The sequence below is a fragment of the Heptranchias perlo genome, chromosome 6 (genome assembly GCF_035084215.1).
Source record: "Heptranchias perlo isolate sHepPer1 chromosome 6, sHepPer1.hap1, whole genome shotgun sequence".
NCBI lineage: Eukaryota > Metazoa > Chordata > Chondrichthyes > Hexanchiformes > Hexanchidae > Heptranchias > Heptranchias perlo.
In genome coordinates this window covers 72,739,089-72,755,650 of record NC_090330.1, presented here as the reverse complement: position 1 = coordinate 72,755,650, position 16,562 = coordinate 72,739,089, and the positions used below count along the sequence as shown (strand labels likewise).

General features: G+C 43.7%; 1 long non-coding RNA gene across 2 annotated transcripts in view; it reads left to right on the top strand.

The window, feature by feature from the left end:
* The window catches only part of LOC137322554 (uncharacterized), a 43,821-nt gene extending 29,024 nt beyond the window's left edge, over window positions 1–14,797 (top strand). The window contains exons 3-4 of one of the 2 annotated variants that reach the window (XR_010963172.1): window positions 4,911–5,068; window positions 14,562–14,797. This is a non-coding gene — a long non-coding RNA (uncharacterized lncRNA). Of the gene's footprint in view, window positions 1–4,910; window positions 5,069–12,452; window positions 12,586–14,561 lie in introns of those variants that run through there. The other variant, XR_010963171.1, reaches the window with a different exon arrangement.
* Window positions 14,798–16,562: the final 1,765 nt, after the last annotated feature.

Sequence of the window (16,562 nt, the reverse complement as noted above, 5' to 3'; positions counted from 1 at the left end):
GTTTATGTGCACAAATCATTGAAGGTGGCAGGGCAGGTTGAGAAAGTGGTTAAAAAAGCATACGGGATCCTGAGCTTTATAAATAGAGGCATAGCGTACTAAAGTATGGAAGTCATGATGAACCTTTATAAAACACTGGTTCAGCCACAACTGGAGTATTGTGTCCAGTTCTAGGCACCGCACTTCAGGAAAGATGTGAAGGCCTTAGAGAGGGTGAAGAAGAGATTTACTAGAATGATTCCAGGGATGAGGGACTTTAGTTACGTGGATAGGATGGAGAAGCTGGGGTTGTTCTCCTTGGAACAGAGACGGTTGCAAGGAGATTTGATAGAGGTATTCAAAATCGTGAAGGGTCTAGACAGAGTAGATAGAGAGAAACTCTTCCCATTGGCGGAAGAGTCAAGGACCAGAGGACATAGATTTAAGGTGATTGGCAAAAGAACCAAAGGTGATATGAGGAAAATCTTTTTTACACAGCGAGTGGTTAGGATCAGGAAAGTGCTGCTCGAGGGGATGGTGGAGGCAGATTCAATCATGGCCTTCAAAAGGTAACTGGATAAGCACTTGAAAGAAAAAAATTTGCAGAGCTACGGGACTAGGACAGGGGAGTGGGACTAGCTGGATTGCCCTTGCTTTGAGCCGGCACGGACTCGATGGGCTGAATGGCCTCCTTCCATGCAGTAACCTTTCTATGATTCTATGACGAATGATGTTATTGACTTCTGTCTTTCTACTCACGGTATACAATATTAAAATTACATCCACTGCGCAGAATAATGTCCCAGTCTGGTTGATAGATACACTTCAGAACGGGGCAAAGAAGAAGGCCATGTTGCTCTCCCATGATTCTGCAGCAGAGAATGAGGGGTAATTTAGGCAGTGAGGGCTCATCATCTGAACTTGAAAGGCGCTAAATTGGACCATTGTTTTGGCGCTACACAGCCTCTCTGACGTCCAAGATGGCGTCATGAATGCACGCGCACGTTTCCAACATGACGTGCGCTGGACACCATCTTGGTGTATGAGTTAGCACAGGCGCAGATAACGAATGCTTGAATCATGTAAAGTAGGGAGAAAATGGCTTCAATCAGTGTGCAACGCAGATTTAAAGTGATAGACACCTTTGGGACTTAACGCTCAACTCAACTCACATTCTTAACCCCAACCATCTGAGTTTGTCTTAGAGTGCTTGGAGGAACCCCCACCAGTGGCTGGATTATTGCTTCTGGCTGCTGAGACATTTGTAACTGTTTTTGGAGGTCTGCTACACTTGAATACTAGGACGCAAGGACATAGCCTAACATTTAGAGCCAGGACTTGCAGGAGTGAAGTTAGGAAATGTTTCTGCACGCAAAGGTTAGGAGAAGCTTGGGAAGCTCTTCTGCAAACGGCAGTTGATGCTAGCTCAATTGTGAATTCTAAATCTGAGATTGATAGATTTCTGTGAGCCAAGGGTATTAAGGGATATGGAGCTAAGGCGGGTATATGGAGTTAGGTCCACCATGATCTCATTGAATGGCAGAACAGGCTCGAGGGGCTGAATGTCACTGCAACTTGCTGCCTACTGATATGCGCTACCTTCTCCTGCAAGAAAGCGGGATATGTATCTGAGTGATGTGCCTGTCATGTATGAATAGCTGCCAGTGTGTGGCCTGTGAGCCTGTGCGTTATGGGTCGGCGTCTTGCAACAGTGGTAATGTGTAAGAGTGAGAGGAAGCATTTGGTTGGAAGATTTGAGTGCTGATGGGGGGTGTAGTGCATGGTGCAGTTGGTATGAGACACTACTTGACAGTTGACCTCACTCACCTTGACCACTCATGTCAAAGCATTGCACTTCTTCCTGCACTGCATCCATCTTCATGAGGCTGTGCGCCTGGCATTGACTTCATTCCCTACTCCCTCCGATTGCCTTTTGGGTATATGTCTGGAGGGCCTCTTGCTCCTCCCCCCCTCCCCCACTGCAGATATAGGATGTCCCTCTTTCTGTCCAGCTCTTGCACCAAGGCCTCTGGCGCATCAGCAGAGAACCTTGGTGCACGCACTCTCGCAGGCCTGGTACAAACTCAGATCAGCAGATTGTTGCGGTCTGGCGTGCAGATTGGAGGATGTGGGATTTAGTAGTGCGCAACTTTTATTCAACATTTTAACGTAACTCATTGGTGTGTAAACATAGGGATGGAACCTGCGACTGTGTTTTACATGTGCAATGTCTGATCTCCGTTCAGACTCCGTGCAGACAGCAGACTGTTATTTTCAGCCAATAACAGGTACCAGCTACCTTTAAGAGATTTCTAAGAAACATCCTCCCTTTAAGAGATCAAGCTCCCCCTGGTGGTGGAAAGTGCTTATTGCATTGATTCCATTCCACGTACAAGGCCTGGAATGGAACGCTGATTGCAGGTATTCCTTGGGTGGGCCAAAACTTGCGTCCTGCCTGCACAGGGGCCATTGGGCGCTGGGTAATAGCGCATCACGCTACCTACGCCCAAAAACGGCCTATCCAATTTTCCCCCCGAAATGTCCATCCCCACAGGGACTGCCGTTGGCTGCTCCTTCCCTGCAAATGGCATCGGGGAAGGCGAGGCATGGGTCCTTGGAAGATTTCCCTCCTATCTGCCCCACTAACTGCTGCTTCCTAGTGCCACCGTGGGGAAAGTGGCAGTAGGCCCTGGGAAGTGGTGATAAGAGCCATGACGTCTCCCCCACCCCTTCAAGAGTGTCATCCTCTCCCTCCAGTCTGGCCTCAAATAGTTACCTGCTGATGGCCTTGGTTTCAGCCAAGGACTTCAGTGGAACTGCAATTCCAATGTTCAAGGTGTTTTTGCCCCTTTAAAATATCTCGCCGGCGTTTCTGGTGCTGCAGCAGCCGCCAAGAGCCCATTGTATATAGCCAATGAATTCTGACTGGGGGAATGGGTCAGGGTTAGGGCAGATTCACTAGAACCCCGCCCTGAAGGGGAGAATTCTTGCTGAAGTATAGTTCAGGATGGCCTTGATATGTGAGTACTGTTTGCACTTGATACAGATTACTCTATGCCCAGAAAGGCTGTTAAACCATTCAACTCAAAGACAATTATCTTGTGAATCTTTTTAAAGTATATGTTTGTTTGTCAGCTCTGATTGAGTTCAAAAGATAGCGGCAAATTTTCGTTTGCGTTTGGATATAAATGATTGGGGAGACGGTTTCATAGACCCATAATGGAGCCCACCTAATTTTCTGACCATAGCCTGTAAGATGTATACAGTGACAAGAGTTCAACCCGCTGACCTCTCTATACTTATCTAGATATAGGGCATGCAAAGGCACACTCCATATCTTAAAATGGTCACTTACAGGTGTGATGCTTAAGCTGAGGAAAATATAGCATATAAAACTTAAAAACATAACAATGATCTTCATGTTGATGCAGCCCCTAATCCAAAATATCACCAGGTGGTGCAGGGTGCATGTACAAATTGTGTTCATGAGTTATATCCTTCATGGAGAGGAACCTACTCCCTCTCACCTGCACATGACTTCATTCCCATACTATATGGTTGATTCTGAATGCCCTCTTAAGAGTCCTAGCAAACCACTCAGTTAGGAGAAGGCCACTTCCACCTTCTCAGGGCACTGAGGGTGGGCAGTAGCTGAGGCCTTGCCAGTGTCATCCACATCCCACAGAATAAAAGCTAACCTCATTGAATCCAGCTCAGCAATGTGTCATCATGTGACATGTTCTTTGCGCAGTGGTCCCAGCAGCTCCTTAGCCGGGATTACTGAATCAGCCCTTGTTCAGAAAGGCTACAGAGAATAAAAAAGGAAAAAAAATGAAGAGATAGACTTACTATAACAGAATCCAATGAATATATTAGAATGGCTGCTTTTATACTGATGCTATTTGAGTTCCGATCCTGGGAGACCATGTTGGCGGGCCAGCTCAACATATTTATATTATTATTGGCCCCCTTATGTTGGTAGCAGAATTATGGACGCATGAAAAACTGGGCCTTTGATTCTACTGCTTGGATAAGGGAGCTGAATTTAACAGTATAAACCCTGGGAGCCAACTCACAGATGCCAGTTCTTGGATTCCAAACTAAAGCTGCATCAATATAAATGCAGCTAATAATAGTTTGTAGAAATCTTGTAGATGTGTGATGAGTAAAGGGTTAACTCAACTGTCTGATTTATTCACACATTAATGTACTCGGAGGATTGATGGGGAAAATTCTCACCTGCATGAAAAGTGAAACAGTTTCAGTACGTTTCCAGAATAGCTGCAATCAGCTAAAGTTCCATAATGCAGAAAATGTGTGTGATGTTGAACAGAATCTACACCAAAATAAAATTAATTAATTATATAGGAATGAGCAGGATGTTTTGAAATATTTTTGGGGCAATTCTCTGAGTTTGTGCTCCTGGCACAGATCTTGGCTTACAATTCGGCTGTGCGCCCTCCATAATTATTCATCCATTAATGGATGACAAATCATTGGAGGCACACGCCTAAATTTCCAATATGCGCTCCTGATGGTCGAAACTCCACACTGGAATCACACATTTATAAACACACTCCTTAACACTCAACAGTTTGACACCTTCAATGAAATTTATTTGAATGTGGGCCTCAAATAGATCCACATTATTTCAAAAACTAATTTTCAGATGATTCTTTTTCTACCACATGCAATTACTTAGAAACAAGGATATATAAACAAAAAATACACTTTATATGCTGTGGATCCAGCAAAAGACAACCACCAATTGCCCATTACTTACCATCATAGTAGGCTACAGGAAATGCAGTGTACACATACACTCACACACAAAGGCATGTGCTCTATTGTTTCTCTGTTAAAGATCCAAAACAAGTTGGTTTGCTGAATTAACTTGAAATCATTGCAAGTTCTCCGTTTTGTTCGTTTAGGTATTCTGAATCCACATCTAAAGCTTGGACAGAAAAGTAAAAGTCCATAGAGAAATTTTCTCCAGTGTACTAAGAAAACAGAGTTACCATTCCCAGACTATGGTGACGTCAGGTATTTCAGATGAATCCCCCAACTCCCAGGTGAGAGAAAATCTCAGGTAAGGACCCCAAGAGCTATGTAGAATACATGGAAAACTCAATAGATGTGCTAGGAAATTAATTTAACAAATAGTTATTTAGAAAATTTATTGCAATGTGACACTTTTCATTCAACTATTAAAGGACAACTAGTTTTCACATCTTTCATGAGTACAGAGGTTCCTCCATTTGGTGAGAGACAGTGAAAAACAAATGGAACGATTTGAATTGTCAATTGATCAAGTAAATTCTCTATGATTGAAGGAGATGGAAAAGAGAGACCAAAAATCTATCTCTGACCAATACATATAAGGATAATTTTTTGAGGGTCTGCTTCCATCAGTAGATGGAGGCGTGGGTTGGAGACAGGGCTATAACACTACAACACTGATTATGCGACCTGTGCTCCTATCTAGCTAGACTTCATCTTCAAAGCCCATCTCACAAAATGACCCTTATGGTATAATACAACATCACGAATGACACCTGGTGGCTCTGTAAGCTTCTGGCATTCAAGAAAAGATGGTCAAGTCGACATTTGTTTCTAATATTCCTTACTTTTTGGAAAGAAAATAGTGGAGGGCTATACATCATAGACTAAAATAAATGTATTTGATTACACAATTATTTGTTATATTGACAGTAATATATTTCTTTGTACTTATGAACTAGAAATAAATGTATCTTCCATTTTAGAAAATGAAACAGCAAAAGGATAGACGAGCTAAAAGGCAGTAAGAGCACTGTTCACTTATTTCATTACAGAAAAGATGAATTTTTGATGACTGACAGGCTCTGAAATACATTTCCATGCTTAAGAGTCTCCAAACCAAATTACTGAGAAATCTATATAAGTGTCGTTTCCATTTGTCTGATGTGGAGTGAACACTCTCTTTATACCACTTACCCAAACCCAGAGAGCTTCAGTGCACATTGGCAAAAGCCAGGGCCTAAGGACCCCCAATGTGCATAGGTAAAATGATGAGGCTGAATATAGTTATACTGAAAATACCTTGAGAATTGCTGGAGTTTCATCGGAAGAAAAACAAGTGATTTAGCAGCATAGCACACTGGTAAGTTTCCTCCTGTTTGTCCTGCTTAGACCACCCTGCCTTTAGGGCACTGCCTTGCAGGGTTATCTGAAGTTGAATGGGGATAATCCCTATCCTCAGGGGGAAGTCTGCATCTTCAGATCCCACTAATGAGCCAGCCTGGCTGGTCAACCATCAACAGCACTCTAGAGCATTGCAGACTTGCTGGGCTTTGATATCGGATGAGCCAATGCATCACGTGTGATACATTTTGTCAAGATACCCACTTTCAGTACAATTAAACACAGTTTATGCTTCACTCCAGTCTATAAACAGAAAAAAATCTCCTTTGACATAAAGGATGTGACATACCTGACCCAGGAATCACAGCTACATGGAGAAGATGAACAATTGCTGAACTTACTAATAGCCATAAGTGACATATTGCAGTTAATCAATGGAATTAACATTGCACTGTATCAATAAATATTAACTTTGAAAAGATAATTCCAATCAGGTGCACACTGGCCTCTGTGTATTAACCTGTTGTGTGTTCATTTATCAAACATAACTCTACAGCTACTGATTTGGTACAGTCTTGAAATTAATCTATGACATAATTTAAAACACTCGACAATAAAGATTCTTTCTAGGGTGTCAGCCTTGGCCTTGGAGTCAGAAGGTTGTGGTTTATAAATCCCACTCCAGATAATTGAGCACACAATCCAACCTGATACTTCAGTACTAAGGAAGAACTGCACTGTCAGGGGTGTGTCTTTCAGATGAGATGTTAAACTGAGGAACTGTCTGCTCTATCAGGTAAAAGACCCTGGTGCTGGCTGTGTTCAAAGTAGCTCAATTTGGCATAGGGTCCTCAAACAAGTATCCAGTGTGCTATTTGCATATGCAAAGGGCCTAACACCAGTTTCAGGCACATGCCCTGGGCACCTCTTTTTCTGCCCCGTTCGCCATATTTAATGCTTAAGCTCCCATTTTGCATCTGAAAAATGGGCGCAGTGCCATCGAATTTCTAGGCCATGAATATTCATCAGATAAAAAGAGGGTACAGTGTAAAGTGAAACCTGAAGGTTAAATAGGGAGATTCATAGGGAAATTAGATTAAAAAAGAAGTATTTCACTGAACTTGTCAAGAGAGTATGGATAGGCATATGATACAGCTGAGGATATCCGAAGGTATTATCAAAAACGCATTATAAAAGAGGACAGGTATAGTAACGATTTGAAAGCTTTTTTTAGTTAGATGGAAAATGATTAAAGAAGAATAACTCTTTTGAGAGATTTATCAGGTTTGGTATGAGGACCAGGATATGGCTCAAGTGTGGAATAGATAATTTACATTTTGTTTTCCCTATTGAAGATGATGCTAAGGAGCCAAAGGGGCCAAAAAGGCTGCTCCTAAAATTGATGTCATAGAAGTAAATGTGGAAATAGTCTTAGCATAAATAAAAGCTTTCAAGGCTGATTGAATTGCTGGACCTCGTGCCATTTACTGCAAAGTGCTGAAAGAAATGGGAGAAATATGAACATACAAAAAAAGGAGAGGTAAAGACCAGCTAGTCCATTGAACTTATACCATCCTGGCATGATGCATGCCACTGGCACTTATATTTAATAGCTCTTTGAGGTTTAGGTTAATTCCAATAACTGGAAGGAGTCTCATTTGGTCTCAACACATAAGAAGAGGAAAAATTAGAGCCTGGGAATTATAGGCTCATTAGTTTGACAATAGTTATAGGGAAGATGGTGGAAGGCATTATAAGGCATGGGATTTATTATTACCTAGTGAGGTCTCACTTATCAGATGATGGTTTTAGAAATTGGTGGTCCTATTTCACTAAACTGATTGATTTTTTTGAGGAAGTGACTAAATGGCAAGACAATAGATGTTACATACTTTGATTTCCAGAAAACCTTTGATAAAGTGCTACATAGAAGGTTATTGGAAAAGGTTTCATCATTTGGGCTTGTTGGTCAGATATTATGCTGGACGGGAAACTGGTTGCAAATTCATAGGTTGGTATCGATGGGAGTAGGTCTGCATGGGACCAGGTCACGAGGAAGTCCCTCAAGACTCTATGCTGGGACCGTTGCTACTCATCTTCCTCAATAGTGATTTGGATGAGGGCATTAATGGAAACTACAACATTTGCAAATGACACAAACATGTATAGGTGTTGGGAATTTAGGTCAAATAAATAGGTTATACAAACATATGAAAGGAAGAACAGGTAAAAACCAGTTGGCCCATTGAGCCATCCAGGCATGGTTTTGCCATCGGGCTCTCTCTTGAATGTTTGCGGTAAATTCGCACTCATTGTGCGTGCAGGCAACTCATTCAATAGGTCGATGACACTTTGTGAAAAGGACGTCCTAACATCTAACCTAGTTCTTTGCTTTCATTACTTAAACGTATGCCCCCTGACCTATTTAGCTTGAATAGCCTATCCACTTGGATCAAGCCTAATCCTTTCATTATTTTAATACCTCCATGAAATCTCCTCAAAGTCTGCTTTTCAAAAGTAAAAAGCTCCAGATCTTTTAACCTATGCTGATAGCTAAGGCCCCTTGAACTTGTTATCAATCGACTGACCCTTCTCTGAACCCTTTTTCAGGCCTTCTCCGTGTGAGGGGACAAAAACTGAATACAGTATTCTCGATGTGGCCTGACCAATACTTTATACAGTGAAAGATAATATTTCTAGTTTTATGTTTAATTGTCCTGGCAATACATTCTATTTGCCTTTCTAAAAGCTATGCAGCATTGGCCATGGACCTTCAATGACTCATGCACCCAATCATGTTCCTGTTCAGCAGCGTTGAGCAGTCAATCCTGCATGGTATATGCATGCTTGAGGTTGCCCTACCAAAGCCCATCGCACTACATTTATTTATATTAAAATATATCTACCACACGTGGACCCATTCCTTCATCCCATCTAGATCCAACTGTAATTTGTTATCATCTAGGTACTTATACCCACATATATCTTTGTGTTATCTGTGAACTTGTGGATAGTTCCCCCAACATCTTCATCCAGATCTTTGATGAAGATGGTGAAGAGGAACAACCCTAACACCAATCCCTGCAGAACTCCACGAGTCACCAGTCCACATTCAGAACCATTATCATTAATTTACATTAATAATTACTTTCTGTCTAAGGAAATGAAACCAATTCCCCATCGATCCCAAAATCTGCCCACCAATCCCACAGGACTTAACTTTATTTGGCAGCCTTTGTGTGGCACTTTGTTAAGGCTTTTTTAAAGTCTAGATACACAATCTTGACCAGGCTACCAACATCCACCAACTTTGTAACTTTGTCAAAAAATACAACCAAGTTAGTGAGGCAGGACTTTGTTTTCCAGGAAGTCCGGCTGGGGTTCCTTCTCTTTCCAGGTGGTTGTACAGTGCATCTCTAATGGTACCTCCTAGCAACCTGTACACCTAATGGGCATGCAGTTTCCCGGTTCTGACTTATTGCCCTTTTTAAATATTAGTTTACCATTTAGGCCTGGATAGGTTATTTGAGTTGGAAAGGAATGGCAGAACTAGGGGGCATGCATATAAAATGCATAGCAAAGATTTAGGTTAGATGTTAGGAGTATGAGTATAGATTCTTTGCAGTCCTTCAAAGGGACTACAGAGGAGGACATTTTCAAAGACAGAGGGTAAATTGGAGATTAGCGGGGATTAGAAAAACATAGGTTTCTCTGGTCTCCTGGAGCTCTGCTCGATTGCCTCAGGTAAACAGAGTGAGAACTTACCTAAATTGGCCTCAGTTTTTGTTTTGCATTTTGCCTCTCCCAAGAGAATATATGGCCGGGGGCGGGGGTGGGGGGAGTGGATCAATGGAATGCATGACTGTACTATGTCTGGATGAGGTGGGCTGATGGACCAGATGGTCTTTTACTATCCTTCTTTTAAGTGCTTTGGAATGTCCTGAGGTCGTGAAAGATGTTATATAAATGCAAGTATTTTCTTTCTTTCTTTCTATATGCTTGTAATATTTAGTCCTTGGATATTGCTTACTGTGCTGTCTTTGTTAGGATGACAAGTTTAATGCAACTTGCATATGCCAACTATTTTCACTTGTCACATGCTTCTTAATATTTCTCTATCCACGTACAGCATTTTTTGCTTTTACCTAAAGCAACCATCACTGTCCTTCTCCTTCAAATGTGTCCTGTACTGTGACTTTATAGTAATATTGTTGTCTTACCTTGCCAGCTATAAAAAACCCTGGTTAGCTATACAAAACCCTGGTTAGCTATACAAAACCCTGGTTAGACCGCACCTGGAGTACTGTGAGCAGTTCTGGGCACCGCACCTTCGGAAGGACATATTGGCCTTGGAGGGAGTGTAGCGTAGGTTTACTAGAATGATACCCGGACTTCAAGGGTTAAGTTACGAGGAGAGATTACACAAATTGGAGTTGTATTCTCTGGAGTTTTGAAGGTTAAGGGGTGATCTGATCGAAGTTTGTAAGATATTAAGGGGAACAGATAGGATGGATAGAGAGAAACTATTTCCGCTGGTTGGGGATTTTAGGAGTAGGGGGCACAGTCTAAAAATTAGAGCGAGGAGCGAGATTAGAAAACATTTCTACACACAAAGGGTTGTAGAAGTTTGGAACTCTCTTCCGCAAACGGCAATTGATACTAGCTCAATTGCTAAATTTAAATGTGAGATGGATAGCTTTTTGGCAACCAAAGGTATTAAGGGATATGGGCCAAAGGCGGGTATATGTAGTTAGATCACAGATCAGCCATGATCTTATCGAATGGCGGAGCAGGCACGAGGGGCTGAATGGCCTACTCCTGTTCCTATGTTCCTATAAATTGGGCAACTTCTTTCAGATCTTCTTCCAGCTTTTATAGTGGTCAAAATTGAGTTCACATGGTTTTGTTTCCAGAGTTTGTGGGGTGTCCTGCCAGACCAAAAAGGATCCTTTTACTCCTTTACACAGTCAAGAACAACATGTAGGTTCTGGTTAGTGAAAAGGGGGTTATGCCTTTGCCTCCTAGCCAATTCGCAGGGGCACTGTGCACTCCACAACTGCATTTGTGAACCTTATTAAGCATATTCTGAAAGACAATAGGCTCAATTTTAAACCTAAATTGCGGGTGCGTTGGGGGCAGGGGGCTGCGAAAATCGCAGAAATACAGAGCAGGTTCAGAAGCCGGCTCCAACCCGACGACTTTCCCACAGACTCACCTGTGTGCGCGCGGGTGTCAAATCCGGAAGACCCGCAGGCAGTTAAAGCCGGCGGGATGATAGCTAAAGAACCAAATATACCTCATTGAGGTACTTAAGGCACTTTACTTGTGACATATTGGGCTCGATGTTACCAGGGCTGCGGGTTCACGGCGGGGGGGAGTGCCCGGCGAAATCAGTCTGCCCCACGCGATCGCAGCCTAATTGGATCCACTTACCTGGTCTTCCGGGTTCCCCACTGTTGATCTGCGCGTCGGGCGGGCTGCGCATGCGCAGTAAGGTCTGTCAGCTGGAGGAGCTCTATTTAAACGGGCAGTCCTCCACTGACAGATGCTGCAACAAATAGGAAAAATTACAGCAGCCCAGAGGGAAGGCTGCTCGCAGTTTAATGATGCCTCACTCCAGGTATCATTAGATGGGGTGAGGAGGAGGGGGAGGACAGAGATCTTTCCCCAGGCGGGCGGGAGGAAGCGGCCTGCCTCTGCCACCAGGAAGGCCTGGCTCAAGGTGGTAGAGGAAGTCACCTGCACCACCAACATATCGCCCATCTGCATACAGTGCAGGAGGCGCTCCAATGACCTAAGTAGATCAGCCAAAGTGAGTACACTTACTCATTCCCCTACACTCCGTCTGCCACATCACCACCCCCACCACACATCTCCTTCTGCACTGCCAACACTACTCTGTCACATCACCCCTCATACCCACTCAAACCTCATCCTCATCTTACCTGCACTTACTCACCTCGCCAGTACTCATCCCGCCACTACCACGCAACCCAATCCTCATACAATCTCATGGCTCGATCTCATACTCACCCTCTCATGCATCTCTTTCACGGTCAGCCTCACTCAACCTGCCACTACCTGTGCTGCAGCCACAGGGCATGCATCACATATGTGCAGTAGGCAGCGTAAGGCAAACGTGTCATGAGCATGAAGGGGATGCACAAGGGTGTTTGAGGGTTTGTCATGGTTTTTACTTATAATGAATTTCTGACCAACTCACATTACATATTATATTGGCACCACTACTGCCACGTCTTTGCGAATCTTGTCTGGTTTGTGCAATAATGCCCTTTCCTGAGGATCACTATGAAGACCCACAACTGATGCCACCCATTGTGTCACTGCAGAGTGGGTGTCGGTGGATTTGCAGGGCTCTTTTGTGCAGACGACTAAGAGACATCGGTGATGTCCCCGGTGGCACCATGGAAGGATGCGGAGGAGAAGTTGAGAAGTTGTTGAGGGCAGTGGTGACTTTGACAGCGACAGGTAAGAAGATGGTGCTCGGGCCAACCGGGAGCAGCTCAGCATGAAGGAGGCTGCAGATGTCCACGACTACATGTCGAGTGACTCTGAGCCTCCGTGTGCACAGCTGCTCAGAGAGGTCCAGGAAGCTGAGCCTCGGTCTGTGGACCCTGTGGCGAGGGTAGTGCCCTCTGCGACGCATCTCTCTCTGCGGTTGCCCTCCCTCCTGCTGTGCAGGTGGATGTGTCACAGCACTCTGTTGTGGAACTCCACGTGTCAGAGGTGGACGGCATGGCTGGTGAGGCTGGTGATGCTGTTCGCCCTCTGAGGAGGTCATGACTGCAGCTACGGCGGCCCCCATCCAGAAGATGTACATCTGAGGGGGTCCGCAAGGTAGGTACATGTGTCTGGACACCGGGGTAAGTGTGCAAGTTGGTGAATTTGATTGTCAGGAGGAGGGTGTTGGAGGCCAAACTTTGTCCCAAGTGATAGAGTGGCCTCCTGCAATGAGTGAGGGTCTCTCCCCCACACCTGTCAAATAGACCTTTGCAGCTGCCACAGGCTGACAGCTGCAACACGTCCATTTCAACTGGGAGTGTTTCCCCCAGTATGGGAAACAGTCCCAGTTGTCTCTAAAATCCCACCCCTCCTGACATATTCCCTTAATCAGGTCTGTTAATGACCTGAAATAGCAACATAAATACTGTCAAGTGGCACCCCGCCGGCTTTAATTGCCTGCGGGAGTCCCACCTGCGGGGGCTGCGCGCACGTCGACGCGTCTGTGGGGAACCCGGAAGTGGGCGGGTTGGAGCCGGGCTCCAGACCCGCTCCGGGATTCCCCGATTTTCGGAGCCCCCCCCCGCCAGGAACGCACCCGATCGCGGGTGCTAAAATAGAGCCCATTAGGTCGTTAGAACGATTTTTAACTTACCTGGGCGACTTTACCACGGCTTCTGATTCACACCTAAGGGCCTAATCAGGGAAAAAGAAACAAAATAAATTAAATAACGAACCATTGCAAAAAGTTAAAACACAAAATCAACCTACCTTTCCACCCTGCTCCGATGTCCGATATCTTACTCTCCAATCTCCCCTTCTTCCCCCCACCGATGTCCCCCCGATCTTCTCTTCTCCCCCTGATCTTCCCTTCTCCCCACCATTTTCTTCCCCTCTCCCCCCCAATCTTCCCCTCTCCCCCCCAATCTTCCCCTCTCCCCCCCGATCTTCCACTCTCCCCCCAATCTTCCCCTTTCCCCCCCCCCCGATCTTCCACTCTCCCCCCAATCTTCCCCTCTCCCTCCCCGATCTTCCCCTCTCCCCCCCCCCCCCGATCTTCCACTCTCCCCCCAATCTTCCACTCTCTCCCCTCCCCACCCGATCTCCCATTCCAGCGCCGGACAATGTCTCGCTCTCTCTCTTTCCCTCCCCCCCGCCCCTCAGTGTTGCAACTCCTGTCGGCAACCAGCCTGTTAATCAGGCTGGCTGCCGGGCGCAAAACCCGGAAAGAACTTTCATCGCCATCAATTACATTGCGATCGCATCGGAAACGATAAGTTTTTTTTATTCGGGTGAGGAATTTTCTTCAAAGAATTTTAGTAGATTTGTGAGAGGCCTAATGCTTCTGAAACCATACTTGCTTGCATTTATCAGGACCGAAGTCCCAATTGGCAAACTTAACATACAAATGCTTCTATTACATTGCTGTCTGTGCTATTTTTACACAGGTGCTAAACAATTAATTTTAAACGCATTAATGCCCCCATAAAAATGGCACATTCGAAAATGTAGTATGAGCACATTGATTTTGCCAATCAGAATTTCTACCCTTTGTTTTCTATACCTTTTGGACTAACATAAATGTAATCCTGTAAAATCTTCTTCAGCAATGTATTTTACAGTGCACAAAATTCGAATCTATTGCCCATATCTCTCAAAATTTAAGAGTCAGTCTTTTTGATTTATTTATGCTGTAAGTTTCTCTTCCTTTTTTCTAGATTCCCCAATACAGATACAATTCTCAAACAAGAGTACATGGCTCTGGTATCAGGCTTCAGCCAACTATGCTCTTGAACTCATAGGTACACTGGAGTGATGCAGTTTGATTCACCTTTCACCTTTGGATAACACTTTTTACAGGTGTAGCTTCTGGGGGAACTCACCTTGTGGAGAAGAACATGTATGAAGCCATATCTTACTGCTATGCACTTCACTGTTCTGTTTTAAATAAAATCGCCTACATCCATGTTGTTTTATTTTCCTATAAAATTCTTTTCTTTCCAACATATTCTGTAACACAGTCAAATGTAAATTATGATTAGTCTTGCACAGAGCTTTGGTTCACTTCATAGCAATAAATCCAATCTCCACAATAAACACTCCCTATGACAAAATAAAAAAATTAAAACTGGAAATTAGACATCCCTTTAGGATTTTTACAGGCTGTGTCTGCTTTTCTGAATTGATGACATCCTTTCTGATGAGAAGAGTGGGAGGCTTATCGTCAATTTCTTATGTTGTATTATGTTTGTAATTGGTAATTATGAACTATTTAATTCATTTTCTAAACTGAAAACTGGGAGGCCAACAGGCATGTTAATTATTACAATCATAAAAAGGTGAGAGGAAAAATATATTAAAAAACAGACAAACCTAGCGAGGAATCCTGTGTAGAATGATGGAACAGATCATCCCAGTTAAGTAATAGACAGAAACATTAAGAGATGAAATAGGCAAAGGTTATGTAGGTAGCCAAGGAAGTGAAAGGCCTTGGGAAATGGGCAAGGTGGGAGCGATGGAAAACATGGAAAATTTGGTGGTTTGGTGTAAAATTGAAACAGGTTTGAAAATGAAGATATAGCTAAAGTCTGAAGTTACTAAAGTCAATGTTCAGACCAACCCTTGGGCCTTTGTTGATATTTTATCCTTTCCTCTTTTTATTGTATTAATATGCCTCTCAGCCTCTCATTTTTCAGTTTTGAAGATGGGTGCACATCCGGAATGTTAACTTCTCTGTTCTCTCCACCAATGCTAATAGACCTGCTGTGTCCTCCCAGCATTTTTTTCTTTTCTGTTTCAGATTTAGGAACATAGGAACAGGAGGAGGCCATTCAACCCCTCGAGCCTGTTCTGCCATTCAATTATATCATTGGCTGAAATGTATCATAACTCGTGTTACCTGCCTTGGTTCCATATCCCTTAATACCTTTACCTAACAAAAATCTATCAGTTGAATGGCCTAGCTCTAATTTTAAAGTTATGTCTCGTTGTTGTGGACTCCACCACCATGGGAAATAGTTTCTCTCTATCTACCCTATCAAATCCTTTAATCATCTTAAACACCTCAATTAGTGCACCCCTTAATCTTCTATACTCGAGGGAATACAAGACTAGTCTATGCAACCTGACCTCATAATTTAACCCTTTTAGCCCCGGTATCACTCTGGTGATTCTGCGCTGTACCCCTTCCAAGGCCAATATATCCTTCCTGAGGTGCAGCGTCCAGAATTGAACACAATTCTCCAGATGTGGTCTAAGCAGAGCTTTATACAACTACAGCATAACATCATAGCTTCTACTCCTTTGAGCTTAAGGCTAACATTCCATTTGACTTTTAAATTATTTTTTGTACCTGTCTACTTGCTTTTAGTGATTTCTGTACATGGACCCCTAAATCTCTCTGGTCTTCTACAGTTCCTAGCTTCTCATGATTTGGAAAATACTCTGACCTACCTTTCTTGGGTCTAAAATGGATGACCTCGCACTTGCCCATGTTGAACTTCCTGTACCACAGTTTTGCCCACTCACTAATCTATCAATGTCACTTTGCAACTTTCTGCTCCCATCTACACTACTTACTGTGCCATCTAACTTAGTGTCATCAGCAAATTTGGATATATGGCTTTCTATTCCTTCATCTAAGTCATTTATAAATACAGTGAAAAGGTGAGGCCCCAGTATAGATCCATGGGGGACACCACTAGTCACAGCCTGCCAAT